This window comes from Musca autumnalis, unplaced genomic scaffold (genome assembly GCF_047663935.1).
Source record: "Musca autumnalis isolate F117 unplaced genomic scaffold, ASM4766393v1 scaffold_4, whole genome shotgun sequence".
NCBI lineage: Eukaryota > Metazoa > Arthropoda > Insecta > Diptera > Muscidae > Musca > Musca autumnalis.
In genome coordinates, this window is record NW_027411977.1 from 88,753,458 (window position 1) to 88,775,615 (window position 22,158).

Below are 22,158 nucleotides of genomic sequence, written 5' to 3' on the forward strand. Positions count from 1 at the left end.
CAATCTACACCAATAGTCACATGTTACTTGCTTATGCTGATGATATAGACATCATGGGTCGATCAGTAAAAGAAGTAACTGATACCTTTATAAAGGTCGAAGGAGAATCTGCTAAAGTGGGTCTGGCGGTAAACGGTGAGAAGACCAAGTTGATGGTGTCGACGCGCAATGCGTCCATTGAGCTCGGACCGACTGTGGAAGTTGGTTCCTATAATATTGAGGTAGTAAAAGACTTCGTCTACCTCGGCACCTCCGTCAACACAACAAACGACATCAATTTTGAAATAAAAAGAAGAATTGTATTGGCCAACAGATGCTACTTTGGATTAAGTAAGCAGTTTAAAAACAAAGCCACATCTCGTCAAACAAAAATAACGCTCTACAAAACACTGATACTACCCGTGCTGATGTATGGCTCCGAAGCCTGGGTACTTGCGCAAGCAGACATGGCAGTGCTTGGTGTGTTTGAGAGAAAAATTCTTCGAAAGATCTACGGACCAATCTGCGTTGACGGTGAATATCGACGTCGCATGAACCACGAGCTGTATCTGCTATACAACGACATCAATATTGTTAAACGTATCGAGATGCAGCGATTGCGTTGGCTAGGCCATATCATAAGAATGAGCGATGATGAACCCGCTAAAAAGGCGTATGAATACATGCCACATGGCGGTGCACGCAGAATTGGCAGGCCAAGGAATAGATGGCGCAAACAAGTGGATGATGAATGTTCTGTAATGGGCCAGCTAAGTAAGTAAGTAAGTACCCATATATATTTTCGGCTGGTTTCGCGTATTTGCTGCTCCAAACACGCTATATAAGTCCGATTTCAATGATATTTGGAATGTGTGACTGAATTCGGTCTAGAAATAAGTGTGCCAAATTATATAGAAATCGGTTCAGATTTGGATATAGCTCCCATATATATTTTCGGCCGATTTCACGTATTTTCTGTACCAAACACGCTATATACGTCCGATTTGGATGAAATTTGGAATGTGTGACTGAATTCAGTCTAGAAATAAATGAGCCAAATTATATCGAAATCGGTTCAGATTTGGATATAGCACCCATATATATTTTCGGCTGATTTCGCGTATTTGCTGCTCCAAACACGCTATATAAATCCGATTTCAATGATATTTGGAATGTGTGACTGAATTCGGTATGGAAATAAATGTGCCAAATTATATCAAAATCGGTTAAGATCTGGATATATGTAGCTCCGATTTATATTTTACATATTCACAGTGGTGTAGGGTATCATATAGTCGGCCCCGCCCGACTTTGATCCTTTCCTTACTGGTTATATATAATTTAGGACCATATTCTACCGTTTTTTTTCACATTTTCGTTATCTGCGGTCACAAAATATACTTTATTGAAGTTTTTTGATAATAAATTCTTTCAGAAGATTACGTGTGTTCGATCCAAACTGTTTTTGAAATATCTACGGTAAATATATATAGGGAAAATATTGATAACCCAGGTCGGACTTTGAAAAATTACGTATTTTAGTACTATAAACTAAAACAACTTCATCAGAATAGGTCATAGGTTCCTGATATTGTATGTAAAAGATCACTCTAAAAATGATCGCCTTTATAAGGCAAAAAAAAAACACAGTTTTGGTTGATGCTTAGTTGACAAGTGTTTATTATTACATGCAAATTATAAGGAAAAGTTCAGTAAGGAAATGCAGAGAGAGAATGAGAGCATCCAAGGTACAATTCTGAGCACAATTAGGGTTGTCAATGTTAATTTCTATATGGGATTCAATAGTAAACATAGTGAAACTATGGAAGTAAAAAAATTAGGTGAAAATATTGGATGGCGTGGGTGTGGCGTGCTCCTAAAGATAAAAACTTTTTGGCAATTTTGGAAAATACGTAATTTTTGCAAATTTCTGGCGAAAGTAGTAGCTATTTCTCAGAAACTATAACATATATTGTGTTCGTTGTTTTTTTTTTTGTTAAATATGTAGATTGTTGTCTTTAAGAACAGTTTCATTAATTTACCGTAGCGTTTACACGGAGTGAGCTATTTTATTTTTTCTCACGTACTAAATTTTAATGAAATTCAAACTTTAGTGGACTAGAACTTTTAGGGAAACATATTTCCGTTTTTACAGAACGATGCCCGAGAGTTTCCTTTTCAGCACAACCGTTCCGTCCGTTTAACACTTCTTTAAAATTTTTGCAATTACTTGGGTAAAATTATCTCCGTTTCCCATATAAACTACAGCTTTTCTATACAAATGGAAATTTTTTATATGAGTTTTACGAAAACCCAAGGAGTATTTTTTTTCATGTTCTTGATGTGCGGGAGTTAAATGAAGTCAAGTCAGAGCTGTACTGCGGGTGACCTGTTAATTCCACATTTTGTCCGGTCAAAAAGGCGTTGGTTTGAATCGATGTGTGAAAGCTCTCATTGTCATGATGAAGAACGATTCGTCTTCCCTTGTTCGTTTTTTCGAATTTCTTAGGAGACTTCAGGCAAACAAATGTTAGTGTAACTCAGAATAAACCGAACTACGTTGCTCAAGCAACATGGTCAGTTTAACTGAAGAATCGGGCGACCATTTGCTTGAGAGAGCTTTTTACATGATGGAAAACCAACACGGGCTATTTCAGTTTTTTTTTGTGCTCATACGCATAGATCCAAGATCCATCTGTGATGATCTAATAAATGTCGTTTGGAGCACCGCGATCGTACTTATTCACAATTTTTTGCACTACTCGACAAGAGGCTTTTTTAAGCGATTGTCAAATAGTGCTGGATCTAACGAGAAAAAAAACATTTTTGTGACCAGGTGTTTATGCAATTTTAAATGTTAATTTGTGGAAGAAATGCTCAAGTATGCCTCTGTCTCACGGTAAAAAATGGCGGTTTTGCATTTTCCTTTCCGCAAGGCTTAATTTTTTTTCCAGCACCATGGCCGTTTTTGGATGACCCATAAGACCTACATTTTTAGCGAGTGTTGGCCACGATTGAATTCATTAAACCAGGTTTTCATAGTGCTATAGGATGGTCCTTTACCGACATACAAATATTTAATTTGATCAATGCACTCTTGCTGTGATTATCCAAGTCGAAATTTGCGAAAAATTATCGGACGAAAATGTTGAAAAATAAATTTAAGTTAGTTTTTTTTTTTGCACAGTTCAGTTACCTGTGGGCTATGCAGACAATTCTCTGAAGGAATCCTTTATACCCCTAGCGAAGCCTATTTACCAAATTAAAACCTTGAAAATGCCGAAAATCGCGCGCTACCGTTCTTTTGGGGCTATATCCCAGCAAAATGTTTGATGCCAAAGATGCCATTCAATCATGGGTGCAAGTGATCTGGCATGTCATCTTTTTAGCATCTTCATCGATGAATTTTATATGAGCGTGTACCCCAAAAGATGCTATTCATTTTCGGATCCAAAGCATGTCATTTTCACCAATGCTTTGGCATGCCATTTCCACCAATGCTTTGACATGTAATTTTCACCAACCCTTTGCAATGACATTATCATTACGACGAGAGTTTTAACAACGTTGGTTGTGATTTCGAGTCTCCGACAACATCAAGCCTATTGTAAATAATTAATCTTATATTTAGAAAAATGTGTATGTGTATGTGTAAATAAAAACACAAAATTCATATGTATTGGCTCGATGTAATGGGTTCAAATGCTGATGAAAAGATCAGATCTTTCACGACTTCCTTTGCATGGGTTCAAATGCTGATGAAAAGATCGGATGTTTCACGACTTCCTTTACATTGGTTCAAATGCTAATGAAAAGATCGGGTCTTTCACGATTTCGTTTGAACCAATGCAAAAGATGCCATGAAATTACGTCATCTGCTGGGATATTAAATAAACACAGACAGCCGCAGCTCGTATGTATAGAATAGAATGACACAGAACGTCTTTTCACGTTAAGTGTCAAGTGAGTGGTTGTAAGGTACAGATTTTATTTCAATAATATTTTTCTTAAGTGTAACAATTCAACATAATTCATAGCCTACTTCTTCTATTAGATGCACAGAATTATTATCTCAAAACTCCACCAACTACAAATGTTTAATCAGTGAAGAATTTCCCACAAAGAGTCTTCTGCCCACTCGCAAAGAGATGACAGCTACTAAATTCTCTTTAAAGTATTTTGAACATGCTGACCGCACGCAAAGGGGCTTCAATTACAATTTTTATTTAAACGTAAAAAAGATCGATCCGTTGCAAAATATTCGGAAACACTCTTATGCCCTAGACAGACGGCAGTGATAATTTGCATAAACTACCTTATTAAAATTTAATTGGTGCATTATCCGCATTCTTAATGCACAAAATCAAATTGAATTTAAACTGAATTTCAATATGGCAATACTGTAAAAGAGAGCCTATATTTATGTAAGAGGGATAGCATGTTCATTTTCTGAGACACAATTTGCATTGCAAACAACAACAAAACAGTTGTTTACCAGTAATCAGCTGTTTCGTAATTGCAGAAACTGTCATCTGTCAGGGTGAAATTAAATGCAGATCTTAATGCAAATTAACGATGCCGCCTGTCTAGGGTATTACATTCTTTGAGACCTGTATCTTGATTTCAACAGACAGATGGGTGGAAAAAGTCTTCGTTATTTCATTTGTAGCCACAACAATGAACTTATATTTTTTTCATCGATTGGACAATAAATGTTACCTGTAAAGCGATTTTGTGAAAATTTAACTTTGGTCCAGTTGGCACAGGTTAACATTAAAAGATCGCCATAAAATTTCATATATAAGCTTTTTGGATCACATGGAAAAAATAGGGGTACGTCTTTTTACTTCTTTTTTTCACCCTAATGTACATCAACATCTCTTCTTCATTTTTCTAAATAAATCCATTGCCGATGGTGTGTGTTGAACTCACAATTCTCGATTTTGTAGTCGGACTCACACTCACTCACTGAGTAAAGTATGTAAACGGAGGAGAAAAGACCTCTCTAACACATGTCCCAAACATATTTTGCAGCAAACATAAATTTGTTTGCGATCAGTCCCAAACATAACATATGTTTGGGTCTTGCAACTAAATGTATGCTTGGGTGCAAACAAATATTTGTTTGGACACAAACAAATTATGTTTGGATCCAAAAAAAAATTGTTTGGGACCGGTTGCAAACATATTTTTCTGCGTGTAGTTTGTACTAAGTAATGATTTAAGTATGTAGTTTTGCCTTGTAAAATTTTTAAGAAACAACCCATTATATTTCAGCTTATGTACTTGCAATGAAGGAGGTAGCTTGTTTTCATGATTTGACTCCCACCTACTTAATATACATATCTACTGCCAAATCCACTGTCATCAGTCTTTGGAACCGTACAGAATCTTTACGGTTGATAGATGGTCATACATAAATTGTACCTCTTTAGGCACGATTTATATAAATAAGCATCTACATTTGGATGTGATGTTACTCTACATAATTTCAACACTTTTCTGTAATATTTTCATTCTACAATACACTATAAAAACAATCTTAAAACATACCTTACTCATTCATGTATCCTTCACCGGAACTGTTGGGTGAAATTTGATATGGAACTACATTGAAGGACTTGACCTCAACTGAAATTGTTTGCCATCAAAATATAATATCGCATTAATTTGGCTGAATTAAGCATTTCGATTATAAAAATACCAACGACAGTAAGGACATTTTGCGATGTTGACCCACTGCCATATGAGCACAACTCATGTAGAAACGTTTCCGTAAATGAAATTTGTATGGGGTTAACTGGAGCTTTATTTAGGCACAATGTTGGCATGCATTACAATTAATTAATACATATTTCCATGACGTCAACGTATCAAATAATATATACTTACATGTTTAGAGGTAACACAAAGAATGAATATCACAAATTTAACCCCTAAGTTTAGGACTACATATACATATAAGATGTTTGAAGATAAACATTTTTGTACATTTTCAGGTTAATATCTTTATTTATAAGTACGAGTTCTTACACCCTACACCAGACTTTATTATTAGGGTGGGGCGATTTGCGTGGAAAGAAAAAAACCTTAATGAGCCCTTCGCGTTTCTGATTCCTGGGATTGAACTGAGAAAAAAAGTCCTCTGGACCATATATCTACCGTGAAAATCGAGCCTCCCGATTTTAACTTTAAGTTTTTTATTGACGTTTTTTGGATATTTTGGCATATAACAGCCAAACCATTGAGAATTTCGGTCCAACACAAAGACAAAAATTGTAGCCAAGACAGTAGTTGAAAACTCTCTAATACATCGCAAAAGCATTGGAACGCTCCTTCAGGCAGTTTTGGCCTTAAGCATGTGCAAACTTTTCGGAAAATGTCGATAAATGACATTGTGCTACAAAATTTGACCAGAAAATTATTCAAGCCTTCTGATGCAAAATTCCATCGTGTTGGGATCCATGGAGAACGAAAATGCCTTTACTTCGTTTGGGTCACTTCGTTTTATTTTTTTATAACAGTAAAAGTAGTGAACATCTGAGTTTCTTATATTTTCAAATTTAAACGGGCATATCTTATTTTTTCCACAACGAATTTCTTTTGAATTTTAAAAGGAAGAACCTTTTAAAGGAGTGAATAATATCTTTTGAATAAGCTATTATTGTTTTAAATACTTTAACAAATGGCTAAGTTATAGTGGTTTATGTCTGAAAACCCCCACAAAAAACTATAACTGAATTTCTCACAATTTTCAAAATAAATATTGAACAAAAAAAAAACATTATATATTTGAAAATTATGAGAAATTTAGTTATAGGTTTTTTTTGTGGGGGTTTTCAGACTTAAACCACTATAACTTAGCCATTTGTTAAAGTATTTAAAACAATAATAGCTTATTCAAAAGATATTATTCACTCCTTTAAAAGGAAGAAGGATCAAAAGAAATTCGTTGTGGAAAAAATAAGATATGCCCGTTTAAATTTGAAAATATAAGAAACTCAGATGTTCACTACTTTTACTGTTATAAAAAATGGATCCCAACACGATGGAATTTTGCATCAGAAGGCTTGAATAATTTTCTGGTCAAATTTTGTAGCACAATGTCATTTATCGACATTTTCCGAAAAGTTTGCACATTCTTAAGGCCAAAACTGCCTGAAGGAGCGTTCCAATGCTTCTGCGATGTATTAGAGAGTTTTCAACTACTGTCTTGGCTACAATTTTTGTCTTTGTGTTGGATCGAAAATCTCAATGGTTTGGTTGTTATATGCCAAAATATCCAAAAAAGTCAATAAAAAACTTAAAGTCAAAATCGGGAGGCTCGATTTTCACGGTAGATATATGGTCCAGTGGACTTTTTTACTCAGCTCAATCCCAGGAATCAGAAACGCGAAGGGCTCATTAAGGTTTTCAAATCGCCCCGGCCTATTTATTATAGTTCATTTGTGTGTAATATGCAAAGGAGGATATAAGATTTAGTTCGTTATAATGTTCTACTTCGAATCTTATTTGTATACCTTCCACCATAGTATGGAGGGTATGTTAAGTTTGTTTTTCTGTTTGTATCGCATGTAAATAACCATTTGCGATCCCATACTGTGTATAAATAAATATACGCTTGATCAGGGTAAAATTCTGAGTCGATCTATGCGTATCCTGTTATAATTACTCCAGCTTCCCAAAAAATTTAGATAGGACGCTGAAATTTTAGAAATATGGGTCTTTTGTCTGCAGTCAGGTCATGTTCGAAAATGGGCTATATCGATCGATGTTTTGGTATAAACTCCCGATTTCAGGTATTTTGACGTTTTTAGCTACATTTTTAGACTGAATGATTTGGAATTTGCGTTTCGAAATGTTCAAAAAACATACCACCAAAAATTGTGGACATATATCCATCCGGGTTATGACTTTTTTACAACGTCATATCCCCGTATCATAGTGTGATGAGTTTCTACATATGTTTACATAAAATCTTAATTATAAGGTGATTTGGCTAAAAAAATCCCTACGCACAAAATGATTTTAAAATTTGAATTTATCAGGATTATGTGCAATTGTTAAGTCAAAGTTTTAACCACATTATCCTACAGAAATGGTTACAATTCGGTATAAAGTCTTCATTGTGAATATACAACATGCATGCAGAGAATATGCCCACGTTTTGATATATCCCCTATAGAAAATTATCTCCCAATGTTCGGTATTTTGAAAGTTTTAGCCACATTATGCGTCCGAAATAACTGAAATTTGGTAATTATGTATGGATGTATATTATGGATGTACGTTTTAATATAGCCCCCATTAAAGAGGTATTGCTGGTTCTCAGATTGGAGTGTACTATGATAGCGCTCGATGTGAAATCTTTTAAAGGATTATAGTCAACAGACTGTAGTGACTACCACTTGGTGTTGGATTATCAATGGTTAGAAAAAGTGCATGATCAATATACATATGTTTATATCAATATGATTATGTAGTCGGTGCTTCATCTACGTTTTGTAGAGTGTAATTTGGTTTGAAGCAAGGTTACATTGTGTCTGAACTGCTTACATAGCCCAAATTAGGATCTGTTGGTCAGAATTGTTCTAGGGATATGTATTACCAAGCAAATGTCGACTTTTCGATCTTTTTTACCTAGAACTCAAAAATCGACCTTTCGATCTTTACTCAAAACGGAGAAGTCTACTTTTCGATAATTCGATTTTATTTTCAACATTTTATTACATTGCATTACATGCATAGTGTTATAAATAAGGTGTACGTGACAATCAGCGGTGTTTTACTTCTTTTGTAAACCAAATTGACAGATTTTATAAAGAAATGTACAAAGTACCTTTAGATTAACTTTGTTCATCAGTACAACAAATAATCTAATATTGTTGTCTTGCTCTTACCAATGTAATCTGCATATTTCATTTTCGTAGTACATCAAAAAATCAAAACAGAATTGATCTTTCGATTTCCACTGCAAAATCTAAGAATCGATCTTTTGATTTTCTATGAAGCCAAAAGTCGACTTCGATTTTTAGATTCTTCAAATCAAACAAGTAAACAATTATCAGTCGGCTTTGCCGATCAGAGATCATCAACAAGTCACTTGCCTTCGGAAGCCACTTGAGCGCTCACAAGTTTTTTAGGCCTTTTGCTTTTTAATGCATGTGTTGTTTTCTTGCACTCTGTATTTTTTCCACCACCACAAAAAACAATTACGACGCATCAAGACCGTTGCTTGTGCGTAATAAGTAAAACAAGTCTCCATCGTATTTTGCACTGTATACAAAACACGCAATCGCAGATAGTTTGCCAAGTTACTCATCAAGTGGAAGCACACACACAACATTAAAAAAAATAAATAATTCTAATTTTATTTGTTGTTGTTTCGTTTGCTTATGCTTTTCTTTATTTGCTTGGAATGTTATGCGTGCTTTTGTATATTCTTTTAACGTTTGATAATCAGTGTTAGAAAGTGATCGTAGCTCTCACTCTCTCGGAGAGCACGAGACAATCGGTTGAATTACAAGGGTTGAAAACAATACTTGATGTGCGATGAGCAAGAAAGTAAAACAGATAAAAAAATTCAAATATTCAAACATTTATCGATTTTTCGGCGATAAAAAAAATTGTCATATTGACAAAATTCGATAAAATTATTTGATCACAAAATAAAAATACAGGTATAAAAATATAAAATAATATTGTAATATTGATTAAAATATTTATCGATTTTTATACCCTCCACCATAGGATGGGGGTATATTATGTTTGTCACTACGTTTGTAACTACTCGAAATAATCATTGTAGACCCCACAAAGTATATATATTCTTGATCAGCGTGCAATTCTACATCGATATAGCCATGTCCGTCCGTCTGTCTGTCCGTCTGTGGAAATCACTCTAGCGTCCGAACGTATTGACGTAGGTTGATGAAATTTTGGGAAAATATGTTATATTTACGTAGGACTTTTGGTATTGAAAGCGGGCTATGTAGGTCCACGCTTTCGTATTGCCCCCATACAAAATGACGCGTGACGCGTCGTCGTTTTAAGGAATTTTTAAGATATTTGGCCCATTTTACCACCGAATTGGTTGTAATTAGGTACTTTGTGTCTCCAGAGGCAAAAAAAATATTCCTACCAAAGTTGGGTTATATAGGTCCACGTTTTGGTATAGCCCCCATATAAGGCCCCATATAAAGTACGCGTCATTTTAATATATTTTGAATGTATTAGACCCATTTGACCACAGAATTGGTTGTAATTTGGTATTTTGTGTCTTCGAAGGCCAGAAAACATTCCTACCAAAGTTGGGTTATATAGGTCCACGTTTTGGTATAGTCCCCACATAAGACCCCTTATTAAGTTCGCGTCATTTTAATATATTTTGAATGTATTAGACCCATTTGACCAAAGAATCGGTTGTAACTTTGTATTTTGGGTTTCCAGAGGCTAATAAACATTTCTACCATAAAATGTTTATATAGGTCCATGTGTTGATATAGCCCCCATAATACAATATCTCCCTATTTTCGATATTTTGAACGTTTTAGCCTCATTATCACACCGATATGGCTGAACTTTGGTATTTAGTCTTCTTTAGGCGTATAAAACTTTCCCCCAGAAATTTGTAGGTATAGGTCCACGCCATCATATAGCCCCCATAGAACGGTACCTTCCGAATTTCGGTATTTTGAAGGTTGTGGCCACATTAATCCACCGAAATGGCTGAAATTTGTGGTGGAGGGTATAAAAAGTTCGGCCCGACCGAACTTAACGCTTTTCTTACTTTTTTTTTTTTTTTTTTTTTGTATTTATATCTTTATTCAAATTTGTAGTATTTCAATTTACAAAATGCCTCTGCGCCAAATGGCATTATAGAGGCGATCTGGCAACGTACATAATACTCGATTTACATTACCAAACATATTTACAATCAAATATATTAAAAAAAAATTATATATATATATATATTATTTTATATTAAGAGCATTTCTAAATTCTGCAATAAATATTCTTTTAATTTTGTTTTAAATATCGAAATTGATTGCGATTCTTTTAAATAAGAAGGAAGATTATTAAACTCCAAACTGCCGCTATATTCAACACGTTGTTTTGTCAGTTCCAGTCTACACCTGACAACTGATAGATCAGAATTTTGCCGAGTATTAGTTACCATTCTTTCAATATTAATCGTATGATATCCAATATTATTCAAGATTTTGTACACATATAACAGGAGCTGATTTTTATATAGACCATATATTGGAAGGACAGTTTTTGCGATATCACAATATAATGTTAAAGTGGGATACATGTTAGGTAGCCTGTATACATTTTTTAGCGCCTTATTCTGCAATATTTGTAAAGATTTTAAATCTGCATTTTTTCTGTTTCCATAAATAAATGATAAGTAGTTCAAATTATTCTGAATTAACGATTCAAAGATCATTAGTTTTGTTTTTGAGTCAAATTTATTCCGCACCTTGTACAAAATTCCAACAACAGGAGATATTTTAGATTTCAGACAATCAATTTGTGTTTTCCATTGAAGATTATTCTGCATGAATATCCCCAAGTACTTCACTACTGTTACTTCATTCACCAATGTACCATTAGAAAGAGTAACTGAATCATTAGTCGTGTTGTGACGTGGTGCAAATTTTATAAACCTCGTTTTGTCACCGTTTAGAACCAATTTATTAATTCGTACATATTTACAAAGCAGGTCGGAATCGTATTCAATGTCTGCCTTGATGGTGTAATCTTGCTTGTATGGATAAAACATTGCCAAATCATCGGCATACATAAATATTTTACCAATAAGACCAATATTGTTTATGTCATTCAGATATAGCTTAAACAGTAGGGGACCGAGTATACTACCCTGTGGCACTCCATACATTACATTCTTCATTGAGCTTCTGCTTCCACTTACTTCGACAAATTGCTTTCTGTTACTAAGGTAGCTTCTAATTAAGGCTAGACTTTTGTCCACAACTCCGTAGAACCATAATTTTTCAATTAAAACTGTATGATCAACTAAATCAAATGCTTTACTGAAGTCGTAAAACATTGCACCAACTCCAGAGTAACCACTATCTAGACTTTTGCAAACATAGTTCACAACATTGGCCACTGCTTCTTCAGTTCCACTCCCCTTTCTAAAACCATATTGGTTCGCTGATAAAAGCTGCTTCCGCTCTAAGAATGAATCCAACTGTTTATATAACAATTTTTCAAAAATCTTATCCAATACAGATAACAGAGCTATCGGCCGATACTTTGAAGCTACAGTAGCATGTTTTTCTTTTGGAATTGGTACGATCTTTTGTATTTTCAATAAATCAGGATAAACACCTGTATTTAATGCATTGTTAACAATGCTAACAATCCTTGGAACCAGCAAATTACAACATTCCATTATTACCTTAACGGTTATTTGATCAGAACCTGGAGCCTTGTTCGGTTCCATGGTTTTTATAATCTGCGTTACATCAATATCATTTACCCGTTGGAATCGAAAGACATCGCGATTACGACATAGGCATCTAAAATCATTCCAACTTTCTCCAGGAAAGGAACATATTAATGATTTTAAGTCAGTAACTGATTTATGAAAGTAGTTGTTTAGTTCTTCAGCTTTATCAATATTTTGAGATATATAATCTCCTTGTTCATTTTTTAAAGTAATTTCAGTACCTTTCTTCCGTCCTAGATTTGCATTGAGAAATTGCCAGCATTTTTTTGTATCTTGTTTTATCTTTGAAAGACTATCTTGGTAATAACTATTCATAGCTTCATGTGTACTTTTTTTAATTACCTTGCTCAGGCGCTTCAGTTGATCTTCTGTTTCTGTGGTGGGATTTTTCCTTCTCTTTATTAATAATTTCTTCTTTCTATTCAATAAAGCTTGCAGGTTTCCATTTACCCACGGTGTGATATCACTATTTACTTTCGTTGTCTTTGTAGTTGTTGTTGTAGCAGAGGACATTGCATCAGATAAACAGGATATTAAAGCAGATGTGTCAGCAGTAGGGTCACCAGTAAACCTGGAAGTATTGAGTTTGTCCTGTAAGACATGTTTTAACTTACTGTAATCACAGACTTTCCTCATTACTCTATTTATATCCTTAGTTTTTATTGCAGAATGTAGAGTACAGCATATAAAATTGTGGTCAGATAATTCTGTTTCAATTACATCTATTGAAAGATCACTACGTAAATTGCTGAAAACATTATCTATCGATGTCCCACTGTACGGTCTTGTAACGAAACTATGGCAGTTTACTAAATCGAATGAATCAAGTAATGCAGTAAAGTTGGAAACATTATGATGTTGAAGAAAATCCATATTTGTGTCACCTACTAATATACATGGGCTGCGACCAAATGTAACTAGAAAACATGGTAACCCTACATTTTTGTGAGCGATAGAATGACATCAGTTTCATAGGTGATCCATGTATCTTATGATTATTTAGAGATATAACTATTGCATCAACAAAGTTCACACTTTCACACATTTCAATAGTGTACTGAATATCTCTGTGTATATATATAGATGTTCCACCGTATCCATCATTCCGACAGCAGTGTACATTATTATAGCCAGGCATTTGATACAAGTCCACTACATTACGTTGAAACCAAGTTTCCTGAATACAGACTATTGACGGCAGTTTGGAAAATGTTGAAATTAACATTTTAAATTTGTTGAATTTATCAAGGGAGGAAATGCTCCTAATTTTAATAGACAAAATTTGTAATTTATTATTCTGTAATATATCATTTAAACTAATTTGAAAGGATTCAAAAGATTTATAATATTTACTCATAAAGAATTATTAAATTAAAATAATCGAAAGTATTAATTAACATTAAATTATTATTGAGGTGATAAATAATCATAATTGACGTTTTCATCATCAGAATTCGGGGCGCTATGATCGTTTGTACGTGATCGGTTCATCGAGTTTTTGGTTGCATTCAACAGAAGCTCGTCCACATCATCCTTATTTCTGATCAGTTTTGGCCTAGATAATTCACTCATTTTGACAAAAATCTTTCCTCCAACAGAATAAACTCTTCGATATCCAACAGATTTAAGGGTTTGCACATACTTCAAAATATTCATTGTTTCTTTTCCAAGAAAATCGTTAATATAAACCGACTGAGTTTTTTCATTTGAAGCCATTACTTTTTTTGCAGCCATAACTTTTTGTTTTGAATTTTTGCTATTAAATTTTGCAACTATTGTCTTTTTTTCAGAGTTTTTATTATTTCCAATAAAGTAAGTAAGCATCGTCGAATTCATTGGCTTCCAACGAAACATTTACATTTTCCATTACTTTAATCACGCAATCAACTGGGGTCGCATTATCCAGTACCTCTACGCCACTAAATATGCAATCATTTTTTACTCTATTGTTATTCAAAAATCTCACAGTTTCTTTCAGTTCGTTTATTTCCGATTTTAGCATTTTATTTTCTTTTTGGACTGCTTCGACTTTCTTGTTATTCTCAGCAATTCCCCTTATTATTTCATCAAATTGTTTTGACATGAAATTCATTGATTCTCTCATTTCATCCAGCTGATTTAGTTTGTTTAGTTGTTTTCTTATTTCGTTTAGCTCGCTCTTCATATCGTTTCCACTTTTGTTGTCACAAACATAACAGACATACTCTTCGCTCTTATTTTTCAATAAACGATTGAATTGACGTTTATCCAAGTTTGAGCACTGAGCATGGTATATATTAGAGCATCTATCACATTGAATGCTTTCATCTTCTTCTTCATCCACTGGCAATTTACATTTTTGGCAAACTATTGTTGTTTTCGTTACACTGCGACGACTTGATGGCATATTTCATAGAATTCAAAAACTGCTCACTCCAATTTTACTTCCGCACAGTTCTATTTTACAGTATATTTGTTTATAAATACAGATTTTGCGATTTTTTATATGAGACTTAGAGAGCGCTTATAATTGGTGTTTTCACTTCAAAGGTTGCCAGATCTTTTTCATGTTTATTTTGAAATGATAACATATTTCACATATTGACAAAAATATGTATCAAAATATTCCACATTTTGCTTCATAAAAACAAAATATTTTCTTGATTAAAAAAATTGTTGAAGCCATTTTTTTCAATCGATAAGAAAATATTCATATTTACAATTATTTTGCTGTTTATACCCTACACCACTATGTGGAAAGGGTATTATAAGTTTGTTTTTGTAAAAATTCATGTAACACCGCGAAATATTCGTCGGAGATCCCCAATGTGGTATACCAATCTTCATATCTCGGCGAGATAAAGCGATTTTGAGATGTGTGTCCGTCCGTCCGTGTGTCCGTCTGTCCATTATAAATTCTAATCAAACTCCAGGTACTCCAGGTATCGAAACTTGGTATGGAGGTCGGTTTCACATCAGAATAGATCCCTATTTTAATTGATGATGATTGTGAAATATTAGCGGGTGATATGGACCAAAACAATAATTTTTATCCGATTTATCTGTAGGTCGCAATAATAGTCCGATCGCCTCGAAATTTTTAATAAGGTAAGAGTATATCGACGCCTCCAAACAATAGTATGCTAAGTCGACTTAGCATGTTTTCAAGTTCTTTACATTTTTATATTTAACGTCCTTTAACTTAAATTCTGTCAAATTTTGGTAATGATCGGACAATCCGAACAGAAGTTATAAACAAATATTTACTTAGCATAGTACTGAAGGTCAAAGAAATTTCCAAACTTTTAGAGCTTGTCCTGCAAAACTCGCTTTTCAGAATTAGCAAACTATTATTTGGAGGTGTCGAATGTCCTTTAACTTAAATTCTGTCTAATTTTGGTAATGATCGGTCAATCCGAACAGAAGTTATAATCAAATATTGATTTAGCATAGTACTGAAGTTCAAAAAAATTTCCAAACTTTGAGAGCTTCTCCTGCAAAACTCACTTTTTAGACTTAGCATACTATTATTTGGAGGTGTCGATATGACAAAGAAGAAGCTTGCAATTTGTGATCGCGATCAGATAATATTTAGAGGGTTAAATGGACCACAACTTTTGTGTGAAAATTGTGAAAATTTTTAATATACAGCTTATATCTTTTTTCCTGGAAGAGACATTCCGGGCATGTAAGCTATACTTGGAAGATGAACGCTTGTTGGTGTACACGATAAGATAACAGAGTTACAGCCTAATATACCCAGTTATTTGTTTGTAGTGTAATCGTAAACACGCTAGAGGTCGCAATTATCGCTCAATAATCACGAAATTTTGCACGAGGTAAAAGTTTAGGTAGAACAAGATGCTTACAATTTTGGATGATGATCTGATATTATTTAGCGGGTGAAATGGACCATTACTTTTGTATGAAAAAATACAAAAAAATATTTTTGGTCTATATTTTATTTCCTGGAGGGCATATGCCGGCAATGTAGACTACATTTGGAAATAGAACTACTGATCTTCCCCATGATGCAAATTGGAATCACATGTCTGCTAGATAACGGGCCTACTGCTTAATATATAATGTGTATTGTGTAGAGAACCACATTTTCCTATTCCCAGTTTTTGCATTATTCCAAATTATATGGTGCCCTAACGTTTTAATTGTCCAATTTGGTTTTTTTACATACATTGCAGCATGGGTTGCTTTGCCACCTTTTTGCAAAACGATTCCCCAGCCAGGCAAAATCAAATTCTCAATGGTGGTAAAATATCCTTCAGTAAGGTTTGCGACATTTTCTGAGTATTTCAGCCATGTAAAATTTCTCCACAAGTGGTGTCCTAGGACACGCCGTTCGGACTCGGAGATAAGCTGTGGGTCCCATATCATTGAGCGAATATGAATCGGGGTACACTCACTCATTGATATGAGATAAGTCTTCCTTGTCCCTTCTGAGATGTTTGTGAAACAATTATTATATTATTATTTAAGCTTGATGTGATACAGTACCAGGATCCACAAAGTTATTTCTTACAACAAGTTTATTTGTTCCATAAAGAAATTTTGATTTGTGAAAAGCTAATTCCCAGTGGTAAAGGTGTAGGGTATCACATGATCGGCCCCGTCCGACTATAGCCTTGGCTTACTTGTTGTTGTTTTTTTTTTTTTTTTTTTTTTTTTTGTTAAATACAAATCCAATAGCCACAAAAAAGATATATACACACATTTATAAATGGTTATTTATTTAATTGAAATGCCAAGTACAAAAGCAACATAAAAAATAACATATGAAAGAAAGAACAACGGAATGGAAAAACTAATAACAGAAGTAAATAATTATTTAGTGCCACACTTTAATATTAATAATAGAAAACAAAAAAATATAAAATACAGGGAACATCGTTGAACGTTTCTTCTGCCACATTGAAAATCATCAGCGGAAAATGGATATATGTATGTAATGTGAGAAATAGTACATCCATACATATTTCAAATATATAAAATATTTTGATGTTATTACCAATATCACATGCGGTTGCTTCTTTGTCCAATAAAATATTCATATTATCGTTGTTGGCGTTTTTTATTGTTGGACTGCAGAATTTTACATCTTTGTGTTTATTTCAGCTTTAGTCCATATTTTGTTGTATTCAAGTATTTGAATAACAACAAAATGTTTTACAGTGGATATGAAATTGATTAGTTGCGGGCGGAGGGTCGGGAATACTATAGTTTCAGTTGTCACCAAACAACTTCATCAGTTCCCTTTTCCGCCGACTCTGTATCGATAAACAGGTCAATCAGCCCATCCAGCAAATTAAACAAAATGAGAAATTTGCTATATGGCCCTAAAACTGATTACCCTACAATTTGAGTCGAACTAAAGAATTTTATATCCACCACTGTTTTTATGTCGTCTTTGCATTGCAAAGAATACGAACATAGTGTGTTGCTTCAATAAGCGGGGGTAAAACAACGAGAAAGTTGTTGTTTTTGCATTACGCATTGATCAACAAGGCCGTGCTGATGCCTATTATTGTTGTTGGCGTTTTTTATTGTTGGACTGCAGAATTTTACATCTTTGTGTTTATTTCAGCTTTAGTCCATATTTTGTTGTATTCAAGTATTTGAATAACAACAAAATGTTTTACAGTGGATATGAAATTGATTAGTTGCGGGCGGAGGGTCGGGAATACTATAGTTTCAGTTGTCACCAAACAACTTCATCAGTTCCCTTTTCCGCCGACTCTGTATCGATAAACAGGTCAATAAGCCCATCCAGCAAATTAAACAAAATGAGAAATTTGCTATATGGCCCTAAAACTGATTACCCTACAATTTGAGTCGAACTAAAGAATTTTATATCCACCACTGTTTTTATGTCGTCTTTGCATTGCAAAGAATACGAACATAGTGTGTTGCTTCAATAAGCGGGGGTAAAACAACGAGAAAGTTGTTGTTTTTGCATTACGCATTGATCAACAAGGCCGTGCTGATGCCTATTATTGTTGTTGGCGTTTTTTATTGTTGGACTGCAGAATTTTACATCTTTGTGTTTATTTCAGCTTTAGTCCATATTTTGTTGTATTCAAGTATTTGAATAACAACAAAATGTTTTACAGTGGATATGAAATTGATTAGTTGCGGGCGGAGGGTCGGGAATACTATAGTTTCAGTTGTCACCAAACAACTTCATCAGTTCCCTTTTCCGCCGACTCTGTATCGATAAACAGGTCAATAAGCCCATCCAGCAAATTAAACAAAATGAGAAATTTGCTATATGGCCCTAAAACTGATTACCCTACAATTTGAGTCGAACTAAAGAATTTTATATCCACCACTGTTTTTATGTCGTCTTTGCATTGCAAAGAATACGAACATAGTGTGTTGCTTCAATAAGCGGGGGTAAAACAACGAGAAAGTTGTTGTTTTTGCATTACGCATTGATCAACAAGGCCGTGCTGATGCCTATTATTGTTGTTGGCGTTTTTTATTGTTGGACTGCAGAATTTTACATCTTTGTGTTTATTTCAGCTTTAGTCCATATTTTGTTGTATTCAAGTATTTGAATAACAACAAAATGTTTTACAGTGGATATGAAATTGATTAGTTGCGGGCGGAGGGTCGGGAATACTATAGTTTCAGTTGTCACCAAACAACTTCATCAGTTCCCTTTTCCGCCGACTCTGTATCGATAAACAGGTCAATAAGCCCATCCAGCAAATTTCTCATTTTGTTTAATTTGCTGGATGGGCTTAATTTGCTGGATGGGCTCATTTTGTTTAATTTGCTGGATGGGCTTATTGACCTGTTTATCGATACAGAGTCGGCGGAAAAGGGAACTGATGAAGTTGTTTGGTGACAACTGAAACTATAGTATTCCCGACCCTCCGCCCGCAACTAATCAATTTCATATCCACTGTAAAACATTTTGTTGTTATTCAAATACTTGAATACAACAAAATATGGACTAAAGCTGAAATAAACACAAAGATGTAAAATTCTGCAGTCCAACAATAAAAAACGCCAACAACAATAATAGGCATCAGCACGGCCTTGTTGATCAATGCGTAATGCAAAAACAACAACTTTCTCGTTGTTTTACCCCCGCTTATTGAAGCAACACACTATGTTCGTATTCTTTGCAATGCAAAGACGACATAAAAACAGTGGTGGATATAAAATTCTTTAGTTCGACTCAAATTGTAGGGTAATCAGTTTTAGGGCCATATAGCAAATTTCTCATTTTGTTTAATTTGCTGGATGGGCTTATTGACCTGTTTATCGATACAGAGTCGGCGGAAAAGGGAACTGATGAAGTTGTTTGGTGACAACTGAAACTATAGTATTCCCGACCCTCCGCCCGCAACTAATCAATTTCATATCCACTGTAAAACATTTTGTTGTTATTCAAATACTTGAATACAACAAAATATGGACTAAAGCTGAAATAAACACAAAGATGTAATATTCATATTATCCTTTTTCATATTCGTGAATTCAATTATAAAATGTATTGACCATTTAACTTACTTGAAAAGCACCTTTACTTTAAGAAAACACACAAAATAAGATTTATTTCTGCACATCCACATACAACTACTGCTTTAAAGAAACTGCCAAAATAAACCAAACAGATGGCTAAAAAATGTTATCTGCATTCCTTAACCTCCAAACAAAAAAAATGAGAACTCGTACCGTTTTTTTCTTGCCCTCTCTGTTTGTTAGGTTCATAAAAATCAGCAACAAAAAAACAGTAACAAACTTATTGTACACATAAAAGCCTTCACCAGAGCACAAATAAATGAAAAAGCCAAATTCTACACAAACGCACCATCCCTCCATGCCGCAAAAATTCCGTCACCATGCTTTGAAATATACATAGCAACGACACTCACATCTCAAGATAAAAAACACAGCACATTGTTGTAGCGCTCTCTTTATGTCCTAAAAAGGAGAACATCCGACAAACTTCGAAAACCATTGTAACTACAGAAATTTATTAATAACCATAAACAAATTTCAATAAATTATTTGTTTGAAATCGTTTATTGCTCGCTTTTTAGTAACATTTTCATGTTTGATAAACATTTTCCCATTATATTCGTAATATTTTATCGGCATTCGGCAAATCAAAATTTCCTGGGTGGCTTTTTGTCTGTGTATTAAACAAAAGATTATGGAAATAAATTCAGTGTCTTCCAATCACTTACTTAGTGCAGACGTTCGAAGTGTCTTTTAACCACTCAACGAGTTAAGACGTCTCCGTATTTTCCTATTTATATACAGCCGAGCTGCGGCTGCCTGTTGATGATAGATGCTAAACGCATCTTTTCTTCAATTTTACAATATTTTTATTCAATATTTCGCAATTATCATGAACTGCATCATCAGGATGATCTCCAAATAATGACTCGAGCTTAATAAATTTTTTAACTGCCAAATAAAAATTCAAAGGTCGAAAAAAACTCCAAATAAAATACACAATATTTTTAATAAAATAATATGTTTTGACAACAAATCAAGACTGAATTCACCTTTTGGGTCACCTGGTATTTGCATCATGGAAGTATCTTTGAATGTGGAGGCTATTGATGGCAGCCTTGTATCCGACAAAGGTAGCGTAGATATCAATCTGCATTTGTTGAGTTCTCTTCAGAGTTTTCGATGGTGGATAGCCTAGGTGTAAAGTCACTTTGGTATAGGTCAGTTATTTTGTTGACCATAGGCTTTGGTCGCTCACGCGGTACTCTGGATAGTACTTCGTAACAATGTCGTTAACATGTTGATCTGTACACATTTGAAATAATCTCTATTAACAATATTTTTCACATAAATGAGGTGGAAGCATCTGTAGGGATGGGAGCATAACAAGTTCGTCATCTGCTTTTACTTTTTTGTAGAATCATATACATATATTCCAATATTCGATGGCGTAAGTTGGTTCGCGTCAACAAGTTGTGCGGCATAGTGTACCTACAATGCGATCACCTTCGCCATCGATTGATGTTTTTGATTTTTTTGTTTTCCTTTGTTCACTTTAGCCTATTACAAGGTTTAAGTATATCAATGGAATTTACCGGTATACCCGTCCGTAAGTCAGTGTGTCAATATGACGTGTGAAAAAGTAGTACCCCATAGTCTTTACAATCTTTAAGTCCTTTTGAAAGTTTTGTCATTGAGCGGTGTTGGTGTCTATAGTAAATCTTAGGTTGTTGTTATGGTATAGGTACGTGTTGTTTTTCTTATACATATGTATGTACATATATGTATGTGGCGTGCATAGCTGCCTTTGGTATGAAGTTAAAGGACATCACCACACACCAAGCTGCCAGTATTCATATGAGTGTCCTATATGATGTCAAGTATATTTTGGCGGTCATTATTATGAATACAAAAACCACCACACACAAATACTTTCATCGTCAACTATGGACTTAGAAACCCGCGTAACCGAATAATAACCCGCAAAAAATATCAATTTTGGTGATCTAAAGGAATGTTAACTTTTTCTATAAAAGATTTTACTATGGTTCTTACTTTGTTTTCAAGTCTTGAATTTTTTATCGGTTATTTGGAACTGCACTTTCCACATCTCTAAATCACAGAACACGAGTCTCCATATACAACATAGCAGGTGTGACATTGAGTTTGTGTTCGTGTCTATCATAAGGTTGATGTTTTAGTTGTATTTTTTCATTACAAAAGGGCCAACT

The 22,158-nt window shown here is 34.3% G+C and overlaps 1 protein-coding gene across 1 annotated transcript in view; it reads right to left on the reverse strand.

Moving 5' to 3' along the window:
- LOC141403848 (uncharacterized) overlaps positions 1 to 22,158 on the reverse strand; it is a 213,481-nt gene that overhangs the window by 145,264 nt on the left and 46,059 nt on the right. The window lies entirely within an intron of this gene.